Source organism: Rhinolophus sinicus, chromosome 15, assembly GCF_057876585.1.
Source record: "Rhinolophus sinicus isolate RSI-liver-muscle chromosome 15, RSI-T2T, whole genome shotgun sequence".
Lineage (NCBI taxonomy): Eukaryota > Metazoa > Chordata > Mammalia > Chiroptera > Rhinolophidae > Rhinolophus > Rhinolophus sinicus.
Window position 1 is genome coordinate 111,134,592 of NC_142515.1, and position 19,066 is coordinate 111,153,657.

At 43.7% G+C, this 19,066-nt stretch overlaps 1 long non-coding RNA gene across 1 annotated transcript in view; it reads right to left on the minus strand.

The window, feature by feature from the left end:
• Positions 1 to 19,066, minus strand: part of LOC109442509 (uncharacterized) — a 143,393-nt gene that overhangs the window by 72,577 nt on the left and 51,750 nt on the right. The window contains exons 4-5 of the long non-coding RNA XR_016019070.1: positions 4,266 to 4,357; positions 1,944 to 2,015 (exon numbers count right to left, since the gene is read on the minus strand). This is a non-coding gene — a long non-coding RNA (uncharacterized LOC109442509). The remainder of the gene's footprint in view (positions 1 to 1,943; positions 2,016 to 4,265; positions 4,358 to 19,066) is intronic.

Sequence of the window (19,066 nt, forward strand, 5' to 3'; positions counted from 1 at the left end):
TTCCGATCTCTTCCTTAGTAACAGAATCCCTATATTGTCAGGTCCGGCAGTTGTGTCCTGCTGTAATACTACGTCTGAAGCTTCTCTTGCCCAAAACAGTGGTCAAAGAGATCTCAGCGGAAGTCATGGGGTCGAGCTTCTTGGCAAACAGTTTGAAGGAGGCTAACTCTTTAAAGAAGGCATGCCCTTTTGCCCTTGGCTCGTCCCCCTTCTTACTGCTTAGAACATGAATGTAATGGCTGGAGCTGCAACAGCCATGATTGTGTCCATGAGGTAAACTTATTTAAAGGAACCACCCTAGGAGGGGCCTGAGTCTTTGACACCAGGCCTAGAGTGTACCTCTGGACTTCTTTCACATGAGAGAAAAAAATAACCTCTACCTTGTTTAAACTACATGATTAAAGTTATTTTTTTATAGTAGCCAACCCTAATTCTGATAGATGAGTGCTTAGTAAATATTTGTTGGATAAATACACATATTTTTCTTTCAAACTTTTAATTTTTAAAAAGTTTTAAAAAGATACCTTGCTACATTCCCAACTCCAAAGCTCTACTTAAGCAGCTCTGGAGTGAGAACGAGGGTGATTGTGACCATCACGCTAGTTTGCAAACCACTGGTTAGATGACTCTTCCACTGAGCTAGAGCAGAACAAGTAAGAATTCTGGAATCCTACTCCGTCACTTTACCTGCTAGCTGTGCGACCTGAGGGAACTTGCTTAACCTCACTAAGCGTCCGCTCATCATCAGTAAAATGAATCAACATTGTAAACAGATGCTTCATAAATATTTATTGTTATTATGATAGGAGTTCCAAGGCAAACTAGGACATTTTAGGGAAATGCCATGCCTTTGCCCACATGGCTTTCCTTGAAACAATGCCAGGAAAACCATGTGGGCAATCTAATCTACCATGACAATTCTCATGCTGTCATCCTTGGAGGAAAAGAAAGTAAGTCATATATAGAGAACTCTTTTGAATGCAAATTACAGAGACCCACTGGGTCCAGCTAAATTGAATTGAGGAAGGTGGTTGGCCCAAAGGAACACTGAACCCAGGAGTGAACAACTCCAAATTATTTCCTCATCTCTGTTTCCTGCTTTTTGTTTCTGCTGCATTCTTCTCTTCCTCTTTGTAACCTTTTCTGGTTCACATGACAGAAAAACATGGCCATATAGAACCTCCTAAGTTCAAGTGTTACTGACCCCACCATTCAGGAGAAAACTCAGTCATCCAGCTCCCAGCTTCCAGGGAAGACTGATTGGCTCAGCTCGGTGATAGGACCACCCTGCTCTCATGGACTACGGTACGGGAGGGTGGAGGAGTCCCACTTCAGGAACATGGCCAGTCCTAACACAACAGCACTGCCCCAGGCTGGAGGGGAAACTGGACAGAAAACACTAAGTAGTCATTACAAGAACTGAAGTCAGGTTTGCTTTGGATGAGCAGAGTCTAATCCAGAACCGACGAAGAAGTGCCGGTGGGGAGATAAACTGTGCGAGATGCTAAACCTCTAAAAGCGGGCTCCCCTAAACTAGTAACTGAGTGTAACTGAGGGAATGACCCAAATGAAGCCATCCTGGCCACTGCACAGACAATTTAAAGAAAAGTGGCTTGCGGTGGTCAAATGTTTAGCTCGATAAATATTCAGGTAGTTTCCATCAAAGACCAAATGCTTGTGATGGACTGAACATTCAGGAAAAAAAGAATGTCTGTGATCAGCTGCCTTTAACCTATTTTATCTTTGGAAATAAAAAGACTATTTATAGATTTCTCGTCCTCTTTCTGCAAGGACTGCTTTGAAGATCACGTACATGCAGCCTGCAGGCCCCTCCTCAACTGCAGCGCCCACTGGGCACGTCTCCGGCCCCACTGAGGGCTCCCGGGGCTCTGAACCCATTCCCTCCCAGGCCCGCCGGTTGCTCAGGGTTAGGAAGCACACACCTGTTACTGGCCTCTGAGTGCTCACTTGGCTTGTTCTCTGAACTCAGCCCACACCTCCGGAAGTCTCCTCCCCTGTAGGGAAAAAAGAGGATTACATATTGTCCCTAGGATATAAACAGACAAATGGCTTCCTTGCTCTTCAGCTCATTGATTGGTTTACTAAATGTGTCCATCAGCCATATCTGGCTTGTGTCACAACTCAGCATCTCACGGGAGGGTTCCTTGGTGACTGAGGCTTTGATGCCTCGGCCAAGGAGGGAGCTTTGTCACTGGCCTGGAGCATTGTCACCCATGAGTGCTCGGGGCCAGGCAGAGTGGTAGAAAAGACTCTGTGTAGAGGGGCTAAACCTCTTTTTAGACTCCGCCCCCAACACACACTCCTTATATAAGCTTAGGGAAGTCTAAGTAGCCTAGTTCAAAATCAGGTGTAAATCTTCCTGTGGCACCCACTGCAGGGGGAAATCAAATAAGAAACACTTTTGAAGTAACTGCCGATGACCTTGAGAGATGCTGGGGGTGCTGAATGCAGCCAAGGAAGAAAGAGGCCAGCTCAGTGGAGTGGAGCAGCATTGTGCTTTGGAGCTTGTGCTTTGCAGCCGCATTGATCTGGGCTGGCATTCTGGCTCCAACCCTTAAGACGTGCAGGGCCTGGGAACTTTTCATAATCTCTCTGGGTTTCTGTTTCCTGTTCTGCAAAATGGGATAATATCCTGCAGATTACTATGAGGATTACAGATACCACATGAAGATCTGGCACCAAGCCCAGCACAACGTAGCATCTCAGATCAATGACATCTAGAATCGTGAACGTAGTTGAAATAACACAATACATCAGCCTTTCAAAAACTCTTCTGCTTCTCTGTGCGTCTTAGAGTTTTCTCATGGGTATAATGCCCTATCAGTCACTGTCTCATAGGAAACCTGTGCAGCCTTTGATAGCTGAGTTTCTGCAGTTGTCTGGCTCACAGCTCTGTCATCTGTCAAGCTTATAAGATTGCAGAGGCCTGGGCCCCGCCCCAGATCTCAGGGGTGGGGGCACCCAGGACTCTGCATTTTTAATAAGCTTTGCAGTTATCACAAACACACCAAGATTAATTGTTATAACTTGCAGTCTCAATACCTAAAATATTGATAAGAAAATTTACTTGGTGAATTAAAATAAAAATCACTAATGGAATGTCGCTTGTATTGTTCCTCCAATTAATGTAACCCAGATTATTTTTCGTCTCAGCCAGCTCAGCAGAGTGGAGCATGCTTGGGCTTTGGGGTGAATACATGAGGACTCCGGCTCCATATGCAATGGGTTTTTAATGAATTGGTGATTTTTCTTTTTAAGAAGGAGTCAAAGAGGGCGGGACAGTGATGCTTTTAGCTGGTGAGGATTGTCTTACAACATCTAGAGGAGGTGCCTTTTCTCCCAGGTCCCGGCTGCTGGTAGGAGGGGAAACCATCCTCACAGTCCTAAGAAAAACACCTACTCCTGCCAGGAAAGTGCCCAAATAGCCAGGAGCCCACGTTAGGTCTCTTATACTGCTGAGGTTTCTCCAAATTTTGGAAATTTTCCAAAATCAAAAATACTTGATTTTTCTTAGCAATCTGCAAGGCTGACACTACATCAGCAAATGCTTATCTATAAGAGAAACAAGACTGGGGACTGAGTGAAAGTGAGTACATCTCTCCACGACTGATTTAAAACTTCTTAGAAGTAGGTTACAAAGTACCATCGGATGTTCCCTTACCAAAAGGCAAAATGCCTAGAGATCTTGTGACTTCAATTTGGATACTAGTCAGGAAACACAAGAGTTATGGTATTTTGTGGAGTTCCTTTTCTGTCCTTTTTTTGCTTTATTTCCACGTACCAAAAATACTGTCTGCATTGTGGCCTGAATATTAGGGAAAAAATGCTGTCCGAAGGCCATTCAGAACTAGCACTGTGTGTGTGCCTGGTTTCTGTGCATCTCCCTGACCTTGATCCCCATTTGCTTCAGACTAATGTGGAACAGCAAGCAGCCGTCTCCTCCAGACCTCTGTTCAACTGCTTTTGCACAACTAATTCAACCACATTCAACACCAAGGGGTCTTTATGACCTGACCTTGCAGGAATTAAGGGCCTTATTCCTCTGAAGGGCCAAAGCTACATCTCATGGAAATGAAGAAATCAAAATATTTCTTTGGCTGACATATCTGCTGCTATGTGCCAAGGTAACTCTGTAAACGGTTAACCTTTCAGTTGTTCCCTCATGACAGGTACAGCATTGTGAGGGAAGCCCAGGGCTTCTGGGATGGGGGACAGCATGAAGGGTACCCCGAGTCAGTCCTTACCAGGTATTATTCTACTGGTTCATACAGTCTCCTGTGCAGTGATTCCAGAACCGTCGCTCTTATTCAATCCTTCTTTGGTTTCTTTGTTACCTCTAAAAAAGAAAAATGAATTTGGTTAGGTAGTAGGGGAGCTGTGCCTACCTCTAGTGATAAACTTGGTAATAGGGCTGATTTTGCTCAGCATTTTCAGTCTCACATGATCCTGTGAGAAGAAGACACGTTTGTTTACCCCAGTCATGGGTTCTCACACACGTATGTACTTGACGACAAAAGGGACCAGGAAAGAAAGATGGACAGCTCACTTAATATTTTCCCATTCATCAAATGTTCAATAAGCACCAAGTGTAAGACCAGCTCTGTGCCAGGCACGGGGTTAGGGTGGCGTCATGAACAGGCATAACATCTACCCCCAAGAGTTCACAGGCTGATGGGGGACAGGCCATCGATCACAATGAGGTGTAAGTAGGGAGCAATCAAGATGCAATGGGAGGGAAACTAAGGAACTGCACACATGGTGTGTTTCGGAACTCATTCCTTTGATGGGCCAGTAATCTTTAATTCTATCGCTATACCACATTTTGTGTGTAGCTCCTTCCGTCATCTTTCAAGTCAGCAGTGTAGCTTCTCTCTGACTCTGCTTCCGATGTCACTTCTCTTTCTCCAACCACAGCCAGGAAAAGTTTTCCCCTTTTAAGGATCCATGGCATTAGGGTGGGAACACTTGGATAATCTCCCCATCTAAAGGTCCTTAATTTAACCCCACCTACAAAGTCACATTCTGGGGTATGTTCCGGTATATTCTGTAACAGGGTGTGGTGATTAGGGTGTGGACATCTTTGAGAGGGGAACACTATTCTGCCTGCCATAGACATGTAAACTAATAATGATATCCAACATTTATTGGGAGATTACTATGTGCTTGGTACCCCTCTAAAAGTTCTACTTGAATTTACTTATTTAGTCCCTATAGCATGAGATGGGAACTGTTCTTGCTCCTATTCATTACTGAAGCAGACACTGCAGTACAAAAAGGGAAAACGACTTGTCTGAGATCTCACAAGAAGAAAGCAGCAGAGCAAGGACTTTCCCTCAGCAATCTAGCTCTGGAGCCTGTATAGTTAAAGAGGGGTCATCCTACTTAATCAGATTGGGAGTTCCTACCCTAAAGGACAGTCTTTCCTAATCAGGCTCCTGCATTAGATTCTTGCTGGCCCCCCTCCCCCTCAGAAGTGTCTGTGCACCAGGGAAGAAGTTGGTCCCCAGGAGGGGGACCTCCACGGCCACCCTGGGCTTGGGGCTCCACCAAGGTCAATCAGGCGGCCTTAAAATTACATGAATTCTGGCATGAGATTTGTGGTTGTCTTTGTATCTAGCCATTGATTGAGAAAATATATAATGGCTAAAAGATATATTACTAAATATTAAAACTTGTGTAATACTTTTCTCTTCTTGATCAGTATACTCATATATTTAAATTAAGATGGATCTACAATTCCTTGTCTACTATCCTGAATTTCATAAAGCACTGAACACAGGTTTTCTTGGTAAGTTTATAACAAACTAATGTTGGGGGCAAAACCTGACCTATTGAATTAACATAAGGCTATTTATAGTCTTTCTTTATCCCATTAGTAGTGAGCATTCCCATATTTAATTGCAGAATTATTAGTGTTTGATTATAGAGTGCTGTCCCACACTCTGCTGGGAATGTTATTAATATACGGTTTATACATCCTATTACCTGACTGCTAAACCCTGAAATATCTGACTCCCAAAACACAGTTGGCCCCAAAGGTTTGAAATGGTGCTTGTGGGCCTACAGGAGGTATGTTTAGTCTATAATCAGCGGTTAGTATGCACAGGAATCTACTGACACCTTGCAGTAAGTTCCCTCATGTGTAGACCAAGCTTGCTGGCCTACTTTGCAGTTTTAGCTCATGTCCTAATTTAAAATGTCTGAGCTCCTCCTCTAGGAACAACCTCATCTCCTAGGGGCTAGTTCCCCTCTGTTTACAATAAATACTGTATGACAGAAATTCATGTAAAGAAAACATTTCAATACACTACGAAGCCAGCACGACACAACTACAGAAGAACTGATAGGATGGCTTATCATCCCCACGTGGAATTACAGAGAAGAATAAATCACGGCCGAGTGTTGATTACAGCATGCTTCAAGGAGAATGACAAAAAGTCACGTTCGCTGGCTTGGGAGGCCCTTAGAAACCCCCATCCTATGGAGCATGGCAGAGAGAAAGAGTGGTGGCTGCAAGGACACGACCTGGACACCAGCTCTGCCTCACCATCTCAGGGTGGCCCACCACTCACAGGGCGCTTTACCTCTCTGGGTCTCTGCTTCTTCACCTATGATATGAGGTGGTTTTGATGAGATCTGCAATGTCAGAGCCTAGGATTCCAAAGAACTGCCCTTTTATGGGGCAGCTATGCATGGGGGAATACAAGCCCCAAAGCATTCCGCAAACTCATGTTTCACCCAGGTTAGCTGCCTGCGGAATGAAATGCACGTTTTGTAGAGATCAAATTTAATATTTGTACTAACTAATAAAACATGATCACCTCTATGCATGCTGTGATTCATAAATAATAAAAGGAGGCAACAGTTTATCAAGTGGTCCTGTGAGGTCCGTGAGTGGGCAACTGCCTCCTGCTTTTCCTGGGACTGGTTGCTGACAAGTCAGCCCAGATGAGAGTTGAGCCCAATGAAGAACTCATTAATTCAGTACTTACTATGCACTGGGCACTGTGCTGGGCAGAGGCAGAGAGGAGGAAGCTGTGGGTGTTGCATTCACTGGCTCGTGGTGCTATGTAGTAGCTATTGATCTATCATGGCATCATGCTGCCCCCAGGTCTGATGACGGTGGAAACAGTTGTTGATTGGCATGTCATTTGATTTCCACACCTTTTTTATGTATCACAAATGATTAAGGTGTAATGTTGATGGCAGGATATGGGAGATTATTCTGGAAACCGATTTTGTTTGGTTTCTCATTGTTTTTTCCTCCCACAGAATCCTGACTTTAAACAGCCATGTGAATGCAGAGAAGTACTGCATTAAGATTGTCTCTGCATAAAGCAGTGGACGTGACTCGGGTTCGAGCACTAAGCATCAGACTCCTGGTTATGTACCTGGCAACAAGCAGGGCCACTCAGCATTCCAGCGGGTGGCTGGGCTCTGGCCTCCTGGCACTGTCCGTGCCCTGCCTAGAATGAGTGGACAACGTCCGCTGCCCCAGAACATGAGTCAGGGCCAAGACTAGCGCCCTGCAATCCACGGCACAGCCACAGAGGGAGAATCAGGGTCTGGTTTCTGGCTGACAGGCCTCCCTGTGAGTCTGGTCCATTCAGAGGAGCAGATGGTAGGGAGGCGGGATGCACTCTCTGGGCTCTCTGAAGCTTGCGACTGCTGGCACACAGGGAGCTGGATGTGCATCGGGGAACGAGTGCCTGTGGAGCAGAAGCGTCCCTGGCCGGGGCCCAAGCTTGGAGCCCTGGCTTCTGGCTCACCTACTGCGTCTCTCCTGTGCTCTGTCTTCCCAGGTAGATGGACAGCATCTCTGGCTCCCAGTACCAGGCCTTTCTGCTAAAAATCAGTTACTGGGACATGTGCTGGAATTACCCGTGCAGGTCAGGGTCTGAGTGGTGTGAGAAATCAGCAGTGTATATCCAAAGCTTGCTATTGCTTCTTAGGAAACATTTCTAGTGCTGTCTACTGGGGCCCTGGTTCCTTTCCACCTTGTAGGGGCCAGGCCAGGGCAGCACTCTCCAAAGGCCTGCTGCAGAGCCTGGGTAATCCTCTGCCTGTTACTACCATGCAAGTTTCACTGCCTCCACCCGCTTTCTCTTCTTTCTCCCGGGTTTCTCGCTGTGGGCTGTCAGGGGCACAGAGGGCAGACTTCCACGTGGCCTTTTTAATGGTTTGTTTTCTGCAGGATGTTTTCCCCTCTACCAGCCATTCTCTTTGTGAAAGGGAGCTATTCTGTATGCTGGATTTATTGGCTATATCTAGAATCTATTCCCTGTCCTCAGATACCTCAATCTCTTTCTGTTCTCTTGTTCCTGCCCTAAGCCTAAGGCATTTGGTGGAGAACTCATTCATTTACTGGAAGGGGTAGGTGACTGGAGAAGTTCTTCCGCTGAGGAAGATTTACATTTTATAAGAGACCTAGGGATGAGAGCATTGCTTACCTCTAAGGAACAAACTACAGACAGTGGGATTTCGGCCTCAAAGATGGGCCAAGGGAAATTATTTTTAGGTTGGAGCTGCCATATTTGATATCCAGCCACAGGCTATTCCTGCTCTGAAGCTGAGCCCATGACTGCGTGGTGACCCTGCCTGGAGTGCAGCGGCCCCTCCCATGGAAGACTTGGAAGGTCTGTCCTGAGGACCACACTTGCCTTCTCCCCCTTCCCAGACAGTCTCCTCCAGGGATGCCCTCATAGGCAGGAGCAGCACTTTTGCCTTCTTCCCTCCGTGGCTCTTCCAAGCTTAGCTCCTTCCCTGCCCTGGGCAGAGACGGAGGGGCAAAGGCTGCTGTGAAGGATGAAGCACGGGAGAGCCATGGCAGGGAAAGAAAGGAAAAAATAATGGCGAGGATCTGTAAATACCATCCTTTCTGTACCCTCCTCCACTAGCCCACGTTAAACTAAGTGGATAAGAATGTGGCGAGAACCAGAGATAAACCCCAAAGGGGGTTCCACTCAGCAGGTTTTAAAGAAGAATCGGGTCTGCTGGTGTAACACAGACCACACTGAGGAGGGGGAAAGATGTCCTGCTCGCAGCAGGCACTTCTCGGTTGGTGGTGTGCTTTGACACGAGACAGTGAAATTTATTCTCCATGGAGGCAGGGGCAGCCATGCTGAACTTCAGAGCTCGGTCAGCTAACATGTCCCGAACACCCACAGCGTGCTCAGGGAGGACAGGACCAGGACACAGCTGCCTGATCCTCGAGAAGCCGACTTTCTGTGTCTGCGCACTGGACCCCAATCACCCTGCTTGTTAGAGAAATAGCAGGTCACTCCTGTCACCTAGAATCCCACAGGGGTTGGAGCTTCACGAGACACTGAGGGCAAGAGGCAAGCAGTGCCCTCCTGTGGGCTGTCAGGGGCACAGAGGGCAGACTTCCTCATGGCCTTTTCGATGGTTTGTTTTCTGCAGGATGTTTTCCCCCTCTACCAGCCATTCTCTTTGTTAAAGGGGGCTATTCTGTATGCTGGATTTATTGGCTATATCTAGAATCTATTTTCTCCAAAGGTATTGTCACAGAGGTCCACGCTTCCAAGCTACTCTGGGATATAGAAAGATCTGAAACTGACAAGAAATGGAAGAAATTTACAGCCCAGAGGGAATGGAGCAGGCTGGGGTTCTCTCTGAGTCAGATCTCTCCCACAAAAGGATCGGCGCTATGGCACAAAGAAGAATTTCTTAAATCAACTTCCCTCGTGAGCCTGCAGAAAATCTAACCACTGAGGTTCTCTCTTAATGGGTAAAAAAAAATTTAATCTTCTCCCTCTCTTTACATAACAGGTTCAGCCCATCCGTGGGAAAGTCCAAGCCATGGTACATCCAGGAGGCAATTTTTTTATTTTTGGCATCCCACTCATTCATTCAGTAAACCTCTTCATATTTGGCCCTGGAGATATGGAAATGAATATTATGGCTTGCCTCATGGGGTTCACAGCCTAATGACAGAACAACAAAGAATCATATTCAAGCCATCGTCACATCCAAAAAGTAGCTCCAAGAATAACCTGTTCATTTGTCTCTGTCTTTACCGACATCATCCCCATCACGGCTACTGTCACCTCTTGTTTGGACTGCAGTGATGGCTCCAGCCGTGTACAGTATTTCCACCAAATATTTTATTTTATTTTCCTGCCATGCCCCTCCCTGGAGGACATGCATTCCCTCTCTGCTGAACTCATAACTTGATTTGGACACTACAGTAAGTGTAGAAGGGACATGTGACACATCTAGGCAGAGGTTTCAGAGGTGGTACAGGATTTGCTATGTTCCTTTTCCTGCTATAGTGACCATCAATGTTCAAGGTGCTGGCTGCCCCATTAGCCCAGAACCCGGAGTGAGTACACATGGATTAGGGCTCCCAGCTGACTTGCGCTGAATATGCAGCATGAGTGAAAACTACAATTTTGTTGGTATAAGCCACAAAGATTTAGGGGTTGTTCCTGTATAACCTAGCCTACCTCTGGCTGGTACACCTCCTAAATGATTTCCCTGTTTCTATCTTGCTCCACTCCAATCCAATCTTCCAACAGCAGCCAAAACTATCTTTTAAAAACAAATCAAACTTGCTAGAAGTCTTTCAATGGATTTCTAAGACATTTAGAATAAAATCTGAGCTCCCTAACTTGTTTGGGCCCTTGCTTTTTCTCTCCTTCTTCTCCATCACTAGTTGTTCTCCCCTCACCACCCCCTTCGCCCCTGCACGTGTGCTCAGACACACGGACCTCCTTCCAATGTTTCTAATAAGCCAGACTCCTTATCTCTGGGCCTTTCCGCCTGTGATTTCCATTAATGGGACACTATTTCACCATTGTTATCATGGCAGGTTGCTTCTCATACTGATTTCAGCTTAACTTTTACTTCCTCAAAGAGGTTTGCCCTGTTTATCCAATTAAAATTAAGTACCCCCTGTTCTTCTTCTCATTAACACTGTGTGCCTCTCATCCACAGCACTTATTATGAAGATTATTCACCTATTTGCATAATTATTGACTTTTATAATGTTTGTCTACCTCCACTGCCGTATCAACTCCAGGAGGTGAGGGCTCATGCTTGTCTTGTTCGCAGTGTTTGTACTGTGCCTGACACAGGGTCTGGCACTTTCTATTTACTGAATGAATGAACAAAATAACTGCTTTTTCCAGTTTTGATTAAAGTAGTCGTCGTGCAAACCTACCCAAAAGAAATACATGTCGGGGAAAACTTCAAAGAGGAAGCTATATTGAAGAAGGTACAGATCTGAACTAGAGGGTCTGAAATAGCCGAGAAGGCCTATTTCAGGTTAAGACATAAGGCTGGTTCAAATATTAATATGTAACATTATATTATATATAATGATATGTGATATTATGCTATTATACAGTAATCATCATCATCATCATCATCATCATCCAGAATTCCAGGTCACATTCAAAGGAAGGCTAGACTACAAATCAAAATCTCACGAAACCAGTCACTAGACAGTGTCCCCAGGAGGCACTCTGCACTCTGCCTCCCCTACCTCTCTCCCACTTCCCCATGACAGCAAAAACATATTATTCCAAAAGACTGTAGGCAGCTCCCCATTGCAATGGTGGTTTTTTTTCTTTTTGCTTGCATATCCTCTAATAAATTTTTGGAAACTAATGTAACCCCTCAACGCACTGTTAACATTAAAATTATTCATCGTATTTACAGTTAGAAATTTCACATCATTCCTTTTTCTCATATTTTTATTCCACTTTGTCCACAGAATTTTATACTATTAATAATATAAACTTCTTGACAATAGAATATCAATATATTCCAAATCTTGATCAATGATTACTAAACATAAAATTCAAATTTTATTAAAAATGCATCTTTCGATGGGATAGATGAAGCTTCCTTTTTTCCATTAGTTGCTGCTCTATGAATGAACATTACTTTTTGCTGGAATACGACGGGTCCAGCAACGATTCTACTTCTACTTCCTCTTGCTCTAAAAGGTCATTGCTGAGATACCTCGCCCACATAAACACATAGATAGACAGGCATGGGAGGCAAATAGATGTTTTAGAGGTGATACTCATTTCTTTGAACTCTTTCTGAGTCTTATATCAAAAATAACAAAGTGATCTATCACCACAAATTATTTTCAATGTCTGAGAGCTAACAACTCAATTAGGTCTTTCTTCAATTTTATTAAAAGCAGAGTTGAAACCCACATGACTTGCAAAAGGATTTGTCACCCAGTCAGCCATCCACTTTCTTAAAAGCTGAGAAATATATTTAAAAAGTCTCTACCAAGACTTATCAAATGACTATCATTTGTACATTTTACTCTTTTGCTCCAGGGTAACTTGTTTAACCTGATGTACACATCAAGGGCTGGTAAAATGAACTGTGCTTATTTCATTGGATGTTTTCCAATATAACATTTTTTTATTAACTGCTGTAATGTTATCGCATACTTTAAATATACTTTAATACAATTTGGAGCTACACATTTAACTCACTCATTAATGAAAAATATCTGCCTTATGAACAGTCCTTGTTGTCAAACCAGTCAGCCAAATCAGGCTTACTTTCTGTCAGGACATATCTGACATCATTTATTAATCCAAATAAACATGTTAAGACACATCTCTATGACAACCATCCACTACAGATGGACAGATAATACTCCCAACTTTGCCACAAAATAAGACTCAGCTTTCATTATACCTTATCAAAAGTCATAGGGATCTCGCTCAGCAGAGAACGTTTCTTTGGCAATATCTGGAGTAGGGAAAAGACAGCCCTTTAAAGAGGTACTGTATTTATAACTGTCCCTTTGTTTCACACCACACATGTTTTTGCATCCTGGGCAATGCTTCCTAGTATGACCTGAGATGGGTGAGAGATAAATGCTTTTCTAAAGTAGGAGAAGGAAGACTAGGAGAGGGAATATGGAAGAAAGAAGCAGTCTGATTTTTAGGCCTCCTCTACTCAACTTTAGAAAAAGTACACACGAAAGTTGATGATCTGGAAATGAATTCCCTTACATCTAGGCATCCCCATGTACCTCTTGGGAAGTCTTTGTGCACCCCCCGATTTGAAGACCAGTGCACGGTTACTCTTGAGAGAGGTCTACGTTGGGCTGCAGACTGAACCCAAACCCTCCCTTATGATGGATCCAAACAGCTGGGGCTCATGACGGACCACCAAGGGTTGCCCTTGTCCATCCCATTCTGGATCTGCCTCTCATCTCACCATGTCCAGCACATAAGCAGCAGTCAGGGCGTGCTGTGGGGCCACTTACTGCTGCATACTGCTGCTTCGGGAGAAGTTATTCTGGTCCCTGGGAGACAGCTCCATCTTCTTGGGGTAGGTAAAATGGGGAAAGATTTGGTTCAGTCAGTCTCTTGGTATCTGCATCTTCAGCTCAATATCAACCCAAAGGATTTTCTAACTTTATGCTCACTGCATTACTCTGGATGAGTCAAAGCAGTTTATGTCAGCAAATGTAAGCTTTACCCCCAAAATTAAGTCAATGTGGGATGTAAAATAGAATTTTTCATTTGTTAATTGATTTTTCCTTTCTTAATTGACTTGTAACAACGAAATTTTCGGATTTTTCTTTTCTTAATTGACTTGTAACAATGAAATTTTAAGATGCCAAACACTTTGCATAATAGGACTTAATCCTCCCAATAGCCTTGCAAGGAAGCTATTAGTATCTTTATCTTAGAATTGAGGAAACTGAGGCTCAGTGTGGTCTCCTGACTAGCAAACGGCAGACCCAGCCTGACACAGCCTGCGTGGTTCTCACCGTGCCACACTGCCTCTGTCTTCTTTGCCCACTGTACCCACTGTACACAGGAAATACAGCCTCAACAGTAACAAGCAATTGATACATCTTTCTTCTCTGTGTTCTCCGCCAATTATTCAGGATTATGACTCCTGCCCCAATTAACTATAGAAACCGGATGGCATGGGGAAAGTGAAATCACACGCAATCCCAAATCTCATTTTGGCCAATAATCTCAATCTTCTATGCCATCAGGACTTTTAGAAGAGTTCCTAATAAGGGACACTATTTGACAGGTTCTACTTTCACCGCCTTGTGTTTTCATCCTTCCCCTTGAGTAGAGATAGTAGCAGAGAAATTTGAAAGTTAAACAGCAGGAAGACAGAGAAGAGAATCCAAGGGTTTAAAAAGATGGTTAAATTACATCTGAGCAAGATGAGCGATGAGCATATGAGTAAGATGACTATCATGATGTGTCTTCACTTTGTAACTGGGTTTTTGCCCATTTTACACTGTGCCTTCAATTAAAATGTACAGGGAGGTCCTTGTTTGCCTATAGAGTAACCTTGATAACACACTCATCTCTTAGCTTTTCCTTCTTTCCTGTCTCAATCTCCTTGTTTGCTCACTCCTGCTTCCTGGAATCACCCCCAAATAAAATGCCTGCTCCCAAGACTCTCAGACTCTGCTTTTGGGGGAACCCAAACTAAGACGGAGAATTACGAGATGCTATTTACAAATAGGTCATTCTCCATGGAAATAACTACAGAAAACAAAAACTAAATAGCAAAGCAGGTCACTGCAATAAGTCAGTAATTCTTGAGTGACAAGTGGGAAAGTAGGAAGAAAGAGGGAATGTGTCCTAGGGAAAGTGTATGAATCATCAAGGACGCTTTGCAAACTATATCCGTGAAATTCTGATTTATTTTCATGGGGTACTACATAATTCCCTCCCCCTGAAAGAATCACAGTCACATCAAGGCACTGTCTTGGCATCATTACTGATGATGAAATGTGTTGTGTGGGGCAGGAAAAGAAGGTTGCTACAGTGACAGCTTTTTCATGACAAATTGTTTTAGATGCAATTTGGTACATTACTCAGTAGTCTTAGCTATTTTTAATTATAGTTTAACTCTGGTCTTCTTATCCTCATGCTTAGATTGTTGGAGCTAAATAAAGAGAAAGCCTAAGCTTTTCTTTCTAGCGACTGTGTTTAACTTGGAAAGCCCTTATCACTCCTCTAGGCCCCTTTAGCCTTCTCAATGAACCAGAAGATGAACCCGTCATACAGATGCACCTCTCCTCTGACAGCATAAAACTCATGACCTGTTTCTCCATTTTGTTCTTTAAAAAACAGCAAAAATCCCCGTTCCCAGCAACTTTCCCATTAGAATTTGCCAACTAAGTGTAACTTGGAATTTGCATATAATTCCTTGAGTAACTCCCTGGAAACCTGCAAAATTTACAACTACACAAGACAGCTCCACACAGGGGGGAAAAAAAAAAGTTGCAGAGAATAGCCAGGTCTCTACCAAGAATAAAACATTTGAAAGCACAAATGCAAAGAAGGTCTTTTGGCATTTAGATTTAAAAGAGCCAAATTTCACAGGAGCCATATATTGCAAAACATTTCAGTGGAAAGCCAGTGGTTGGAGAGGATGGTTTAAGCCTGGAACATATGGCCTGGCCACTGCAGACATTATTAATTGATCACAGCACTCTTTCTGACCAAATCTGGATGCAGTTTCTGCATTCTTTTGAAAAGAGCACTCTAGTTGACCATGGTTCTTAAACTGATGGAAGAAAATCAGGAAAGACAAATGTAGAATAATTTTAAAGATACGATTATGAATAAAATAAAGCCCTTACCCTCCCAGAGCTAGCCACTTGTGGGAGAAACACAATAAATCAATAAACAAATACATATTTAATATTTGGAGCTGAGTTTGACAATTGCTTTCTAAGTGCCTTTTCCCCTTCTCTTTCAAATTAATAGAATACTGATTTTTATCTGGGCATTTGGCCTCCCAGCTAAAAGACCATACTTCCCAGCCTCCCTCATAGCTAAGTGTGGCATAGGACTAAGTTCTGATCAAGGCTATGTAAGCAGATATACTTTACGGAACTTCCAGGAAATTTCCTTAAAAGAGAGGTGGCAAATCCTTCTTTTCCTCCATCTTGCTGCTGGAACCTGGATGTAAGGGCTAGAGATCCAGTAGCCATCCTAAACCCAGAGGATTACAGTCCAGCTTTTCAAAGCTAGAAATCTTCAGTCCTCAGGAGCCATGGAGTCACCATAGCAGCCCTGGACTGTCCACCTCCAGACTTCTTTTGCTTAACAAAGACATTCCCACTTTACTCAAGCTACTACTTTCGAAGTTTCTCTTATTCATAACTTAACTTATCCTAACTGATAATTTTAAAATACATATACATACATCCTACATCATGTTCAATTAGATACATAACAGTGAAATATGTGTCCAATAGGGGTATTAACTGGTCGTAGAAGAAAGGCAGACTTCCGTGCTTCAACTGGAATAATTATAGATTTAAATTTTGACATTTGGCAGGAGTAAAAGTACATATTTCCTTTTGTGGTTGTAGATTATATTTATGGATGGCATCATTTCTGAACAGTTGTACTGTTTGCACAGAGTAAATTAATGAATGGTTAAACTGCTATATTAAATTGAGGGATTGTTTTCTATTTTAAAACAGTTTCCAGAGCCATCAATTTCCCATTTGCATTGGGTATTCCAAGGGAACATGTTTCATCTGCATCTAGTCCTCTTTGTTTTCTTTCATCAGAGCACCAGCACCACTGAAACACTAGTGCTGCAATCCTATCTCGTTTTTTAAAGCACCAAAGCTGTGCTGATTTGCATATTAGTTGGCATAAATTTAAATATTAATTTCAATAGGCACTGTCTCTAAATCTAGAAAATAGATACAGCCTGCTACAATTATACAGATAACCACTCTTTAGGGCATGTGCGTGTCTAAAAGTTTTAAACCTTCTACATTTAATTATATTCAGATTATACTTATAAATATACTCACACAAATTCATTCACACAGTTGTCAAATTATAGGTTGTGAAAGTCACAATGAACGTATTCCCTCAGCCAGATGTAAAAATTTCCAGGTTGGAAGAACTGATAATCCAGTTTCAGGAATGTACTGGACAGGGCCACTCTTCTAGTTACAAATGACAGAGAGCTGACCTCAAACTGCTTTAAGCTAAATTGTGAATGTACTGACTTGCTCCATTCAGAAGTCCAAGGGGCGGGCTTGTCTGACTTTGGGTACAACTGGGCTGAGTGTTGGAATGATTTCCCTCCCTCCATCTTTCTGCTCTCACTCCTCTGCTTCATTCTCAGGCAGATTCCCTGTACACGTGGTAGGTAGCAGGAGATCCCCTGCCAGTCCCAGGCCAATACTGGCCTTGCACCCTATCATCTCAGGAGACTAAAGACCCCCCTCTCTCCATATCAATGTCCAGAAAGAAATTGTTCCTGGTCTCCTCAGTCATGTACCCAGCCTATTAGGTGACAGCCTTGTCAGAAGGATATACAGTTAGGAAGGAATAGTTCCCAAAAGGAAACAATGGGAGCAGCTCAAAAAAGCAAAAAAAAAAAAAAAAAAAAAAAAAGAGAGAGAGAGAAGGAATGTGTACTCATGAAAGGAAGATGATCATTCACTGGCTTTTGGTGAGATACAGATGAGATAACCCACTACTGGGCTGAAAAAGCTGTGTCCCTTCTTGGCGAGTCCAGGCTACTCTGTAGAACAAGCACTAGAAAGCAGGTAGCGGGCACTAGCGCTTCTCAAACCCTAACGTGCACACAAATCAGCTGGCGTTTTGTTATAATACAGGTTCTGATTCCGTAGGTCTGGGGCAGGGCCCAGGATGCTGGCAGGACAACAAATTCCCAGGTTATGCTGATGCTGCTGGTCCATGGACCACACTTTCGGTCGCAAGGGTAGACCCTCAACTGCTACGGAAAGTCTGTTTGACCCCAAGGGCGCAGCTCCCTGTCTCTCTTTCTTCAGAGCTGTTTCGCCATCTTTACTTGGACACAGCCTCCGGTCCCAGGGATAAAGCTGTCTTTACTGCTGCCGTCCAGGGGCTAAGAAGGTTAAGCCCCCCACCTTTTGTAGTCCCCAGAACAGTTTTACTGGCTTATGCTTTGGGTGTAAAAGAGTCCCTGGTGGGCTAGCATCCTTCTCTGTGACTGGCACCTGTCAAAGCAGAGACACTGTGCTGAGCAATTAGGTCTTGTTGTTGTTCCACTGCCTTTCAGTTTGCATTCTCCTAAATTACAGAGAGTTTAGGAAAACTGTTCCACTGATGGCACTACTTTCTGGACATGCCAAGTTACTTGTTTGCATAATTTACAACAAATTCATAAGTCTTACTCAGCACCTGGGTGTTCTTGCTCATTTAGCATGCAGGTGTATAAAAGATGTATGAGACCTTCTCTGGGATGCTCTCCAGACATAATACTCATCAGCTGCATCCTGAACAAACAAGAATTTCATCTGCGCTTTTCAACGGGGACATGAGAATGTGAACACCATGTGGAACCGGGCATTATTTAGCTGAATGCTACAGTTTTGTGTATCATCTCTGCCCTTTTCCAGACATAGCCTTGGTTCCCCTCCCTCCATCTCCTGCCCTGGAACTTAGCCCACATCCAACCTCTGCTTCCTGTCTCCATGAAGGAGCAAGGGGTGAAGGGAAAACGTAGCAAGGACTGAAAAACTCCCATCGTGTACTTTTCTCCATCTTTAATAAATGAATTTGGGTGAAAATTACCTTCACGGGTGGTTTTAAAGGGGAAGGGAATTCCCGTGTGTGTTGAAGCAGAAAAGCAATTCCATCCCTTTGACCTGGCAAATCCCAGGCATTTATAGGCTAATTGGACTAAGTGTAAATTTTGCCTGGAGAAGCCGTCTCCTTCTCCCCTACTTTATTCCTCTCTGACTCACTGCAAAGAGAGACCACACAGAGTGTATGTGACACCAGCTCACACGCTTGCCGCACCCCTCCCCCAGTCCTCCACTTCAGAGTTCCTTTGGCAAATGTCTCTCCCAGAGTCCCAGCTGAGGACAAACTGCCCAAAAAGAAGAAAATGTCAGTCTAGTCAAGTGTTTGATTGTGGGCACTTGCTTTAGGTACTGGGATTAATTTTCTGTGTGGAATATAAGCCATTCTTGGGAATCAAAACTTCATACCATATTTTGTAGAAATCTGACGGGAAATTATATCTGGGGAAATTTCCA